Source organism: Elephantulus edwardii, unplaced genomic scaffold (assembly GCF_000299155.1).
Source record: "Elephantulus edwardii isolate Elephantulus edwardi_28Jun2011 unplaced genomic scaffold, EleEdw1.0 scaffold00387, whole genome shotgun sequence".
NCBI classification, from domain to species: Eukaryota; Metazoa; Chordata; class Mammalia; order Macroscelidea; family Macroscelididae; genus Elephantulus; species Elephantulus edwardii.
In genome coordinates this window covers 1,016,584-1,029,702 of record NW_006400137.1, presented here as the reverse complement: position 1 = coordinate 1,029,702, position 13,119 = coordinate 1,016,584, and the positions used below count along the sequence as shown (strand labels likewise).

At 40.9% G+C, this 13,119-nt stretch overlaps 1 pseudogene; it reads right to left on the bottom strand.

Moving 5' to 3' along the window:
* Window positions 1-819: 819 nt before the first annotated feature.
* LOC102843259 lies at window positions 820-3,667 on the bottom strand (annotated as a pseudogene).
* Window positions 3,668-13,119: the final 9,452 nt, after the last annotated feature.

The window sequence follows — 13,119 nt, the reverse complement described above, 5'->3', positions numbered from 1 at the left end:
AAAAATATTGAAAAAATTAGTTTTTTCATCTTATATTTTGTAAAGATAATAGAATTCAGAAGTTTCTTAGAAAACAGACCAGAAACTGCCCTCCAGTTTCGACCCCAGTTGCTGAGTTGCAAGTCTAGAAAGTTTAGGATACTAGAGCTGCTGGTGGAGGGTGGTAGTTTAGCCCGGAAGAAATCAGAAAAGACGGAAGGGGGGTGTGGGGTATGGTTTGGAGCCAGGGTGGCTGTGCAGAAAAGGGGAACACAAGGTGGTCAGAAAGATCATGAACTCCTCCATGACATTTAAAACCAATTTTTACAAAGATCCAAGCAGTTTGGTCCCAAACTGAGGTGAACACTTCAATGTTTATTCACATGCTTTGCCCCAAAATGTCTTTTTTCTAATGTTACTACCTATGCCTTTAAAAAAAAAAAAAGAAAAAAGAGGGGTCGAGGAAGGGTTTTAAAGTAAGAAGTAAGGGGGAGAAAGGCAGAAAGCCAATTACTTCTCTTAGCTTCAAATAAAATGAAATGAAGAACTGTTGATTTCTAACAAAATCCAAACACTGCCCTCCCAATCCCCATCCCAGCCCAACCTCACACACTAACAACAAATTCTCAAGAAACACAGCTAAAGCCGAAAAATGTGCTGTTTTCTCATGGCCAGGCTCATGGCTGGCCTCCTCTGTTATGAGACACAGTGCCAGGGATGTTTTTGGTTGTAGTGGGATTTTTTGCAAGGCTGGTGGTGGGTTGGCAGGCAGGTGGGTTTTTTCAGAATCTTTTTGAAGCTCCTGTTTATTGGCTCTTCAACAGCCACTCTTCCCAGCGCTTATTCAGTTGTGGGCTGTAAACTGTCCTTCTCTTCTAGGTTCTCTGCCCCACTCTCATCATCTTCAATTTCCCCTTCCTCTCCACTGAACTTGTCATGGGCCCATTTGGGGCTGGTGCTGGACTTCCGGAACATGAACCGGCCTCGATCCCGTAGAAAGGTGCCTCTGCCTCTGCTTCGGCTCACCCACTTCTCGCTACCTTCACCTTCGCGATCATCATGCAAGTAATACTTCTTGCTTTTGGGTATGTACTCTGGGTCCCACTCTTCTTCTCTGTTTCTCTTTTTAAAATCACTGTTGCTGCTGTTGTTATTGTTATCAGAGTAGTTACCTCGGCCCCAGCCTCTCCCTCTGGCTCGAAATTGAAAGGTTCCTGGAGCTCTGCTTCCGCCTCTTTCACTTGGATCCACAAATTCTTTGGTCCCTAGTCTTGATTTATCAAAGCCTGTGGTGCTTTCCTCTCGCTCCTCTGTGTCTTCGGTGTACTCTTCTGCTTTATAGGAGTGGGATGACTGGGAGGAAGAAGATGAGGACCTGGACCGGTCTCGTGCTCTGTGGTGCTTCTTCTGTTTCTTTGATCCTTTGTGTGTTTTCTCAGTTGATCTTTCTCTTGAGTGGCTTGAATCTCGGGAATCCACTGATTCTCTTGATTTACCTCGTTTAAGATCTCTCTCTTAATGTTTTTTACGAAGTTCAATATCAAGACGGAGGTCAACAGGATCATCTTTGTATTTTCCTTCAGTCTTGTAGCCTGGTTCTAGAGGACTTTTCATCTAGTCATGAGCCAAACTATGTTTTCTGAATGTACTGGGGGAAATATCTATCCTTCTGTGTATCTCTGGGCTTTTCTTGTTTTTGGCTGCTTCCTGTTCAGTTCCTCTCTTAAGGTATTTAGTAAAACGTTCATGCAATGTCATTCCTGAGGACCCAAAATGATGCTCTTTAACATGGTTAACAGTGGTCACTATATGCTGAGCAAACAGTTCTGATGGGCTACGCTGAAACTGAGCAGACTGTATGTGCTGGAAAATGGAACGAAATTCTTGCTCCTTTTTGTTGCTATGGACTAAATCCCGACTAAGCTTGCGTTCCTGAGCCAGTAATCCATTGGGTCATGCAAGGTCCTCATCAAAGAGTCCATCTGGACATTGACTTGAGCGTCTCGAGTGGTGGAAAAGGAAGATTTCCCTGTGGAAAAGTCTCCTTTTCCTACCAGCTTGTCTCGGCTCTCAGAGGTCTTTCTCGGGGGAGGTGATGAACTTTTCTCATGAACTGTTTTGTATGTGGTTACTCGGAAATTCTTTTCAGGCACAAATCCTCTGTGCCCACTCTCAGTTCTCTTGGTGCCTCCCAGATCCTCCTTTATGGATCTCTCTGAGAAAGAATCCTCCTCTAGCTCCTCCGTTTCTCTTTTCCTGGAGGTACATACACCAGGCCTTCCCATTTGCCTGACTTTTCCTCCTCCTGGTTTTTATTTGCACCTGATATGACTTTTGACATAAATTTGGGCTCATCATCAAATTCTGATTCTTTCCTTCCCTTAGCTTTGTCCTTGCCTTGGTCATCCAGCTCATCTTTGTGGAAGTCAGCCATCTTCTTCTCAAAGTCATCTCGAAGCTTATACCTTTTGGGAGACTGGCTGCCCTGGAAAGGCTTTTCAGCATCAGTTTTGGGAGCAAATGGATCAGATTTCATTTTCCCATCACCCAAGCCTGTATCAGAGAAGTTCCCCTTTTCTTTCATTTTCTCTTTATCAGTATTTGTTTGTTTCTGTTCCTTATCTTTTCCATTCTCTGTCTTCTGCTCATCTAGATACCTCTTTGTATAGGCTGCTCCTCCAGAAGCAGCAGTCTCTTCCTTCTGAGATGAGCCATATGTGGAGCCAGTGCCTGGTGGACTCTTACCCACAGGACTCTTTTTGGATGGACTCAAGGACCCAGAGCCATGTTCGAACTGGCCTTGGTGTGTCCCAGCGTGACACCCAGCACCACTCAAAAGCGTTGAGCCCATCTGGGATGTACTGGAAAGTGGAGGGCTAAGCCTTGGCACAGGGCTAGGACGGGGTGACCACCGCCTCACCACCACAGACTGGAGAGGGCTTTTGAGAGCAGGACTTCATTCTCAGGGACTCAGGTCAGAAACAGCCCTTGATGTAGAACCAGGGCCATGGGTGGTGGTATCTGACCATTGCTTCGAGCTCTCAGATGTTTTTGTATCTGAAGAGGTGCCTCCAGAGAATGACTGCTCCTTGGAATCATCACCCTGGTTATCCCCAGCAGCCTGAGATAGCCTACTATCCTTGGAAGAGGATTTTTTCTCCTTTGCAGACTTGCGTTTGGAAGATTCAACTCGGCTGTGGTTGGAGGAAGAACGAGAGGATGAGGAGCGCCTCGACCTGTCAGAAGAAGACTTATGGGAGTTTCTAGAATGACTCCTGGACCTTTGTGAAGGAGATCTTCTCTTTGGGGATCGGGATCGAGAACGACCCCGCCGAGGACTGTAGGCTTGCTGGTAATTCTGCCAATTTGAATGGTAGTTTCCATAGTCGACTGATTATACTGCCCCCATGGGTAAAAGCCTCTGTTGGGCCCACGAAAATAATAGGGCCTTCTATAGCCTCTGTTGTGACCACGGAAATCACGATTCTGATATACTCTTGGGTGATTTCTTTCTCTGTGCTGGAGAGTATGATCTGGAACGAGACCTAGAGCTTACCTTGTTCTTCCTTGAACGAGATACAGATCGACTTCGGCATCTTGACTTTGAAAATGAACGAGAACGAGATCTTGATCCAGATTCTGAACAAGAAGAGCGAGATCCAGACTTGGATTTATTTGCTTTTGACATCTCTGAAAGGAGGGTCACTTTTCAATTACACCTTATTTGATCAATGATTTGAGTTTTGCACTGGATCCAAAAAGACACCACTTCAAAAGAATACTAGCAGTCTCACTGGCTTTTCCAGTTAACAAAGTCAGGTTTCAATCCTGGACCCACCGTAGGGATCGCAGCTGCAGCCTCACAATGGCACAACTGGCCCGAACTTTCAAAATCCTACCTTTTAAAGCATTCAATTTCACTATGTTTTGTTTGTAAATTCACTCATAATTTTATTATACAGAGATAATAATAGAAGATTTGTGAGAACTTTCAATATTTCTCTTTGTGCATATACAAACAAAACACAAAGAAGACCTTACATACACACACATATAAAGAACCTAAGAAACACACATGTATACATGAAACACCCATGTGCACATGCATGTCACAGATACACAAAGCATACACATATACACAGCCATGTATATAGATACATATACTACACAAATATACACCTCCTCAAACATGCACATGCCACATATGAGTGTACAGAGATACACATGCCACACACATTCATTTGCATGTACACATCATACAAGCATATCTACAGGACACTGTACACACACTACACACTTGATAATATAGACACAGTCATACACATACACGTGCACATACTGATGCACATGCACTCCTTTAATGAGTTTGTATATCTCCTTTATCTGTCTTTCAGTCATTCTTTTTTCCCCTCCAGAAGCAACCACTGTTGGTCACTTCTAGAGATCTCTACACAGCCAAGTAAATAGATGTTTACTCACATTTAGTTCTATATGAAAGTGGTATCATAGCAAAATATTTGTCTGGGTCTTCCCTTTTCTTACTTGACAATGTATCACGGAGAAACTTCCAGTAAACACAGACATGTAACATTCTGGTAAAAGTTACATAACATTTCACTATATAATGGTATTATTAGATCACTTCCAGACTTTCACATTAAAAGAATACCCAGTATGTCTCATTTCCTAGAAGTGAAGATGAAGAAGTATTACTCAATACTGCACCATCCTCATAATTGTTGCTTTGATTGAATTTATTGTTGCAATCACTGGATCAATCCATCTCCTTGAAGGTCCTCCTCTTCATTTTTGACTCTGCTTCACCAAGCACAGTGGACTTGTTTAGGGACTAAAGAACATTCTGGCTCAATTCTTTCAAAATAGATTTGTTGATTCTTCTGGCATAGTGTGAGTATTTAAAATTACACTGTAATTTTAAAACACCAATCATTCTTTGGTTTTTCTATGCATAGTGTGAAGCTTTGGCATGCATATAAGAAAACTGAAAATGCTATGGCTTGGGTCAGGCACACTCTTGTACCCAAATCCACATCTCTGCTTTCTAAGTCTACATAGGTTGTTTTGTTGTTTGTTTTTTGTTTTTTTTTTAATGTCCAGTAGACTTGTCCACTGCACTGCATCAGCAGGCATTTAGTTCCCCACACTGCTACTCACACAATTTGCCATTATACTTTCTATATTTTGCTAATCTGATAATTGAAATATCATGTTGAAGCTCCACTTTTCTTTTAAGAGGGAAATTTAACATTCTTTCACATATTTGAAAGGGTTTATATTTTCTTTTTTGTGAGCCATCATTTTTCTACTGAGTTGTTAGGAGATCCTCTCTTTTTAAGAGCAGGTTTTTATTTTTTGATCCTTAACTTTTATTTCTTTTTGTTGTTGTTATGTGCCATCGAGATGCATTCCATAGAATTGTAAACTAAGAAAAATTCAACAGATACTTTGTTCGCTTTGGCTCTGATGATGAACTCTGGTTCCCTGGATGGAATACAGAAGACTATTTGTTTCACTCAGGATTGCTCTTGGGTTTTATAAACATGTCAATTAAAATACACTAAACTGGTTAAACAAAGAAAACATTTTCTTTAGCAGAATCAACTCTGCCAATTCTCCCTCCCAATCCCATCAGTCAGTCTGAATGCCATTCATGATTGAGAAATAACAAATCCCAATTCGCACTCCCAACAGGACACATGCTGAACTGTTGAACCAGCAAACTTCTACCTTAAACATCTTAGAATATGAGAAGAATCTCCCCTCTGATATTCCCTTAAAATCTGACACCTCGCAAGATAGGGATTGCACTAAATGGGAAAATTATTTGAGTGAATTTTAAAGAGGCTGTAAAGCAGACGGGAGATTTATTAACAAGTGGAGCAGTGTAGAGGATGAGGATGGCACAGAATGTAATAGGTCCTTTAATTTCTAAGAGTTGTCCACTATGGCAGGCTGTGTTCATTTACCTAAAATTAAGGCTAAAGTCAAAAGACCAATAGCAATTGCAGAGTTGTTGCTGAGGCAATTTCAATATAAGAAAAACAGTGTAATTCACTATATTAACAAAGTTAATAGCAAGAACCATATGATCTAAGCAATTGATGCAAAAAAGGCATTTGAGAAAATCCAATGCCTCTTCCTGATAAAGATACTAAGCATAATTGGAATAGAAGGGAATTTCCTAAACATGGTGAAAATTATATATGCAAAACCAGGAGCTAACATAATTTAAAATGGAGAAAGGCTAAAAACATTTTCCTTGTAAACAGGGGCCAGACAAAGATGCTCATTGTCACCAATTCTGTTCAATATTATATTGGAAGTGCTTGCTAGGGCAATATGACAAGAGAAGAAAATAAAGGGCATCCAGACTGGCAAAGAGGTGGTTAAACTGTCACTATATGCAGATGATAAGATAGTGTATACAGAAAACCCCAAAGATTCACCAAAAAACCCTGTTAGAATTAATAGGTCAATTTAGTAGAATGGCAGGATATAAGATCAATATCTAAAAATCAGTAAGATTCCTCTACAGTAACAAAGAGAACCCAGAAAAGGAAATGAAGAAAGCAATACCATTTATAATAGCCAACCACAAATTGAGATACTTAGGAGTGAATCTGAGTAGAGATACCAAAAACCTATACAAAGAAAACTACAGAGCATTTCTGCAAGACACAGTAAAAGACCTAAATAAACGGAAAAATGTGCCCTGTTCATGACTAGGAAGACTCAATATTGTGAAAATAACAATCCTACCAAAAGCAATGTACATGTTCAAAGCAATCACAATCCAGATACCAAGTCACTTTTCAAGAAGATTGAAAGGGAAATTATCAAATTTATTTGGAGAGGTGAAAGACCCTGAATATGCAAAACACTCAAGATGGGTCAGAGACCTGGGTGTAAAGCCCCAAACCATAACGTTCATTAAAAGACAAATTGGGATTTTAAAAAAAAGACACACTGGGATCAAGCTTAGAAGCACTAGTCCAAAGAGTAAAGAGACTGCCAAATACAACCAGAAATTTACAACCTGAAGAGGATAAAATTGATGCATGGGACCTTCTAAAGCCTAAATACATGTATGCATCAAAAACTTTTTCCAAGAGGATGAAAAGAGAATCTACAGACTGGGAACAAACATTTAGTAATACCATCTCAGACAAGAGTCTTACAATAAAAATTTACAGACTGCTCCTGAGCCTTCACAAGAAAAAGACTGATAAACCAATTACAAAATGGGCAAAAGACATGGAAAGAATTTTCATAGAGGAAGATATTCGAATGACAAACAAGCACATGAAGAAATGTTACAAATCACTGTCAATAAAAGAGATGCAAATCAAAACCACAATGAGGTACCATATCACTCCAGTAACAGTGGCAGGTTAACAGGGCATCAAGTAATAAATGTTGGAGAGGATGTGGTGAGAAAAGGAGTCTTCTACATTGTTGGTGGGATTGTAAAATGGTACAACCATACTGTAAGGCAGTTTGGTGCTTCCTCAAAAAGCTGAACATAGCAATTCCATATGACCCAGCTATTCCACTACTTGGAATATACCCTGAGAAAATGAGAACTGAGGCACAAACAGTGATTTGTATACCAGTGTTCATAGCAGCATTATTCAACATCACAAGAACATGGAAAAAGCCCAAATGTCCAGCCACAAATGAATGGATTGAGAGAATTACTATGCAGCATTCAGGAACAATGATTTTGTAAATTATTGCCTAACTTTGGAGAGACTGGAAAGCATTATGCTGAGTGAACTAATTCAATCCCACATGGAAAAATATTGTTTAAAACCATTATTGTAGAATGTGTATAAGGATCCAAGCATGGTGGGAGAGGGTGGAAGCAAAGGGGTGAAGATGTGTAGGGGGAGGGTGAATTATTTATGGAGTTGTACAATTTGATGGCTGGAGGGAGTGAGGGAAATTGAAAGAATCTATTCTTTATAGTAGTGTATTTGAATTTTGTAAATAAACTAATGTAAAATTAAAAAAATGTTGGTAGAAATCTTTTATTTCTTCCTCTTTATAGCTCTAGTTGGGATTCTGCCATTGGAATATATAGTCAGTGCATATATTTGAGTGAGTGATATTCACTGGACTTCCTTCTATGTGTATGGATATTATCCTGTCACTCACCACATTGTATTTCAAGATGGATCTAGAAATGACTTTTTAAATTATGAAAGCAACCTCATTTTTTCTCACCTTTTTATCCCTTGCAAAGTAGATTTTATGATCATCTGATTCAAAATGTCCCATGCCAATATATCTCACTTCGGCAATATGTCAATATTTATGCATTCTATTTCTTTCTTAACAATGTTCAATTTTCCTCTATTCATGCTTCTCACATTCCATATTCCAGTCTCTAGTGTCTGTTTACAACTGTCCCTCCTTGTTTGTGTTTCCGTATTTGAGGTCTCAGCCTCAGTTGTATACTAGTCTAAGTGCTCTATTGTACATAGAATTTTCGAAGACCAGTTATTTCAGGAGTGGATGGCCAATCCTTCTTCCTAGTCTATCTTATTATTTTTTTTAATCGTATCTGACAGATGAACAGTTTACAGAAAGGAACAGATGAAAGACATTTACCCAGTTATAACAATGATCAATGGATTCAGTGTTGCTGCCTCCCCTTGGCACATGTGTCTTGACCCATGGAATGAAAATATTAACAATACAAGAAAAAAGTACATATCAAAATTAAAACAATAAGATCAGTAATCCAAGATTTCATTTTACTTGACTCCACAATGAACACTCATAATTACGGTAGTCAAGAAATTAAAAGATAAGATTTGCATTGGAAAAATCTACTGTTGGGCACCTCTCCAAATACCAAGGATGTCAGTTTAAAGATTAAGGGGCACCAAATTCAAGGCCATGGTCTTTTAAATTGCTTTCTATTCTTGTGAAAATTTGATACTAAATAAGGATGACGGAAGAATAAAATACCTTTGAGCTATAGTCCTGGAGAAGAGTACTGAATATCCCATTGATTACCAGAAAAAATAAGTTTGTCTTAGAGGAAGTGTAACCAAGGTGCTTTTTAGAGGCAAGGATAATGGAATTTTGTCTCACATGCTTTGATTATATTACAAGGAGGGAGTCAGTCTTTGGAAAAGGAAATTATGTTGGGAAAGGTGGTGGGGGTCAGAGAAAGAGAAAAAGATCTTCAACAAGATTGATTGATGCAGTGATTGCAACATCAGGCTCAAGGGTATTAAAGATTGTGAGGATGCTACAGGATAGAGCAGACCTGCTGTTCATACAGTCACTATGAGTTGTAGTTGACTTGATGACACCTAATGACAACCACCACAACATTGATAATTACATGAAATGAGAACAGGCTAAATAAAAAAGTTAAGAGGAAAAAAAGCATCAAAATGTATAAAAAATAATTTTGTGACCTATCATTACTCTGTCACACACGTTAAACACAAAGACAAATAAAAAAATACAAATAGAAAAATATAAAACAATGACAATAAAAAAGAACAAGTGCAGCAATGTTAATTTCTGGTAAAATAGACCTCAAGACAAAACTCTGTGAAATACAAAAGAAAGATCACTATATAATGAATTGAACATTACAAAATGAACAATTGAACAAGTATCATTAATATTTATGAATCCAATGGCAGAATCCCAAGATGCATAATTCAAACTCTAACAAATTTTAGTAAAAAAATAGACAATTCCACAATAGTAGTGGTGTTATGTGTCATTGAGTAGAATTATAGCTAACTTAAGCAGATTTTTCAGAGGCTATAAATTGCATAGAAAGAGGTTGCCCATCATTCTCCTAAGGAGTAGACTGTAGATTCAAACTTCTTGACTTTGTGCTGGCAGTACTACTCCTTACCACTAGGTCACCAGAGATCTCTCACAATAGTAGTTGAGTGTGCTGTCAAACTGGAACCAACTCAAAGTTGATCCTCCAATGGGTTTTCAGAGACTACGTTGCATTTGAGGAGATTGCCCATCTTTCTCCTTCACAGCAGCTGGTGGATTCAAAACACATGTCCTTGGGTTTCTAGCACAATTTTTTACAACTAGATGACCAGTGCTTTCTTACAATAGTAGTGAAAGACTATTAAAGTTTGAAGGATCTCTGCTGGTGCAGTGGTTAAATAATCTGCTGCTAATTGAAAGGTGGGCCGTTTGAGCCCAGCACCTACTCCATTAAAGAAAGATATGGCACTTTGTTCTTGAAGACGTGGAAGGGTTATTCTGCTGTATAGAGTGGAAATCAATTTGATCATGATGGGGTTTTTGTACTGAGCGTTTGTGGCTTGAATTCACCTAAAAGCATCACAGACAAAAGTTCAGGAGACCTACTTCTGTAAGAATTACAGCCAAGACAATCCCACAGAAGCAGTTCTACTCTGTAACATACCTGGTATCGCTGTGAATCAGAATTAACTTAATGGCAAAAGGATAATTGGTTGTCTTTCTCTATCTTCCTTTTTTGTGTGTATATGTTTAGGGTATTTTATTTCCTTCTCATTTTCTTTTTTTAATTTTTATTAGGAAAAACATATTGGGGGTACAAGGAGATGAGGGTTGGGAGCAGAAGGGTGAGGATGGGCCAGGATGCAGCTGCAGAGCTGCACAGTTTGGTCGGTGGGGGGAGTAGGTGAAGGAAATGATGAGGGTCCAGTGGGCATCAGATACTACAGAGGAATGACAAGCATTTTCCAATGGTAATTAAACCAACTGTCTTATTGATTTAGGACTTGGATGCCGACTCTCTGGCTTCTTCATGCTGAACAGGGGTGTAGATGTAAAGGGGGGAAGGTAGGACACTTTATCACCTTACTGGTGGTATTGGGTTAAAGCTGCTTGCCTTCTTGCTCTGTTAAGAAGATATTTTCCTGTCATTTGCTCCCCTCTGGACTGCAAAGTGTTTTTCCAGGTGGGTCCAGTGGGGATGGCTGGTTGAACCCAGAGGCTCCATCCTCTTTTGCTTCCTTAGCTGTCAGTTGTATTTCCTTTTTGTCACTGGCACTGGGTTTAGGGTCAATTCTGGAGTAAAACTCAGTGTTCAGGTTACCTATAGGAAAGGGAGCAAACCTAGAGAGAACAAACTTGTGAGTTACAAATAGAAGGGCTTTGAGGGTGTTGCTTTCAGGTTTACTAGGGGGGAGGGTGGCAGAAGGTGGCATAGGTAACATTCTCTGGATACCCTAGGCATTCTTTTTTTTCCTTCCCCACCCAGGGGTCAGATGGAACAATCTGGGGGCTGAGGAGCTCACCCTGATGGCTGTGATGGCTCACCCCGAGCCGGGGGCCAAGGGAAGCCCATCCCAAGCAGGACAACACCCCCCAGGAGCTGGCTGGTATACTCCCCCTCCAATTGCCCCTACCCCAGTGTGGTCCCCTCGCCTGACTGAGGACTCTGTGGTCAGGGATATTGTTTCCAATTCCAGCACTGCCACTTTTACTCCCCCATAAGTGGTCATACTATATTTTGAAGTAGGTGTCACTGCCCTCCCCCTTTATATATGAAAAAGGGAACCTGAGAATTGTGAACAGACTCCCCCCAGGTCTAACCATCTTTTGGCAGAAGCATTCAACAGAACAAAATATGTGGTGCATTTAGGATGTTGGTCTTCTTGTGCATGCTGTCACTGTTAAGGTCATCAGACTCACAGTGACTTTCAGCAATCCATTGTATAGATAATCATCTTCTTTGGCCTGTCCAAGGAAACCCAAACCTGCAGAGGGCGGGCATGCATCCCATCCCCCACCTCCTACACAGGCGGCCAGCAGGGCGTGCCCCCGCCACCAGTGCGGGAGGCCAGCAGGAGGCGTGTGGCCCCCCCACAGCACGGGCAGCCATTGGGGGATGCACCCCCCCACCCCGCCGCATGGGCGCTCTGCATGTGTGTGGCCCCTCTTGTGCAGGCGGCCAGCTGGCACCCGCTTCCCCCACAGCCATCATCCTGGCTCCAAGAATTCTCTCCAGAACAAGTCCACCTTGCAGCAGTGTGGTGGCTTCACTGTACCAGTCTTGAGGAGGGCAGGTGCCCAGCATCCATCCTGGGTGAGGGAATCCATTCATTCTGGCTGTTGAAGCCTCATGGAGCTGCAGTGGCTGTGTGGCACAGCGCGGGCTCTGCGGGAGGGGATTGGGAGCCATAAGACTCACCCATTTCTCCTTGGGAATCCTTGAATTCCTGTTGTTGAGCCTCGATCTTCACTGAGGGCCAGTCATCAACTGTTTAAGTGTCCAATTATCAATAAGCCAATGTCTGTGGAAGGGCTTAGTGGCCCTGCTTTAAGTGGTTCGCTGCTCCCGCAGCTCACCACACTGTCTCTGCCTCGGCCGCCATCTTGGATCTCTCATTTTCCTAACTTTAGTTGTATAGCTGCTGAGTTCATGCAGTTCTGATCACCCACCTCCTCTTGTTAGGTTCATGAAGAATTCTTTCCTCTCCACTCAGCTTTGTTGAAGATGTTATCTGCTAGTGGCTTGGTGGTAAGGAGTAGCACTGCCAACCTGAAGGCACATGGTTTGAATCTACCAGCTGTTCTGTGGGAGAAAGATGGACAATTTTCTCCCGTTCTATTTATTGCCTCTGAAAACTTACTGAAGGATATGCTATGGGTTGGTTCTGACTCGATAGTACATAACAACAGCATATTTAATTTGTTTTAAGATGTTTGAAAGGTACTGTTGTAAATTAAATTACTAAAAGTTACAGGTAGTGTGTATTTTTTATTTGAAAAGTGGTATCATAAATGTCAGTGTTATTAGATAATTTTTTACAAAAATTGTTTTTTAAATTCTTTAAATAAAATTACACAAAATTATCCTATGTTGACACATGTGTGGATATGTGATGAACGTATGATATGCATTGTTTTTGTTATGTGCTATTGAGTCACCTACAACCCAAAGCAACCCTATGTACAGCAGGAAGCCTGCTGTGTCCTGAGCCAGTCTCACTGATTCCAACACACAAACCTCCAATTCTCCAATGATTCTATAAATCCACTTCATCTGGAATCTTCCTCTTCTGTGCTGTTCCTCCACCCTTCTGAGCATGATGTCCTTCACCAAGGATGGGTCCCTCCTGGCTATGTGCC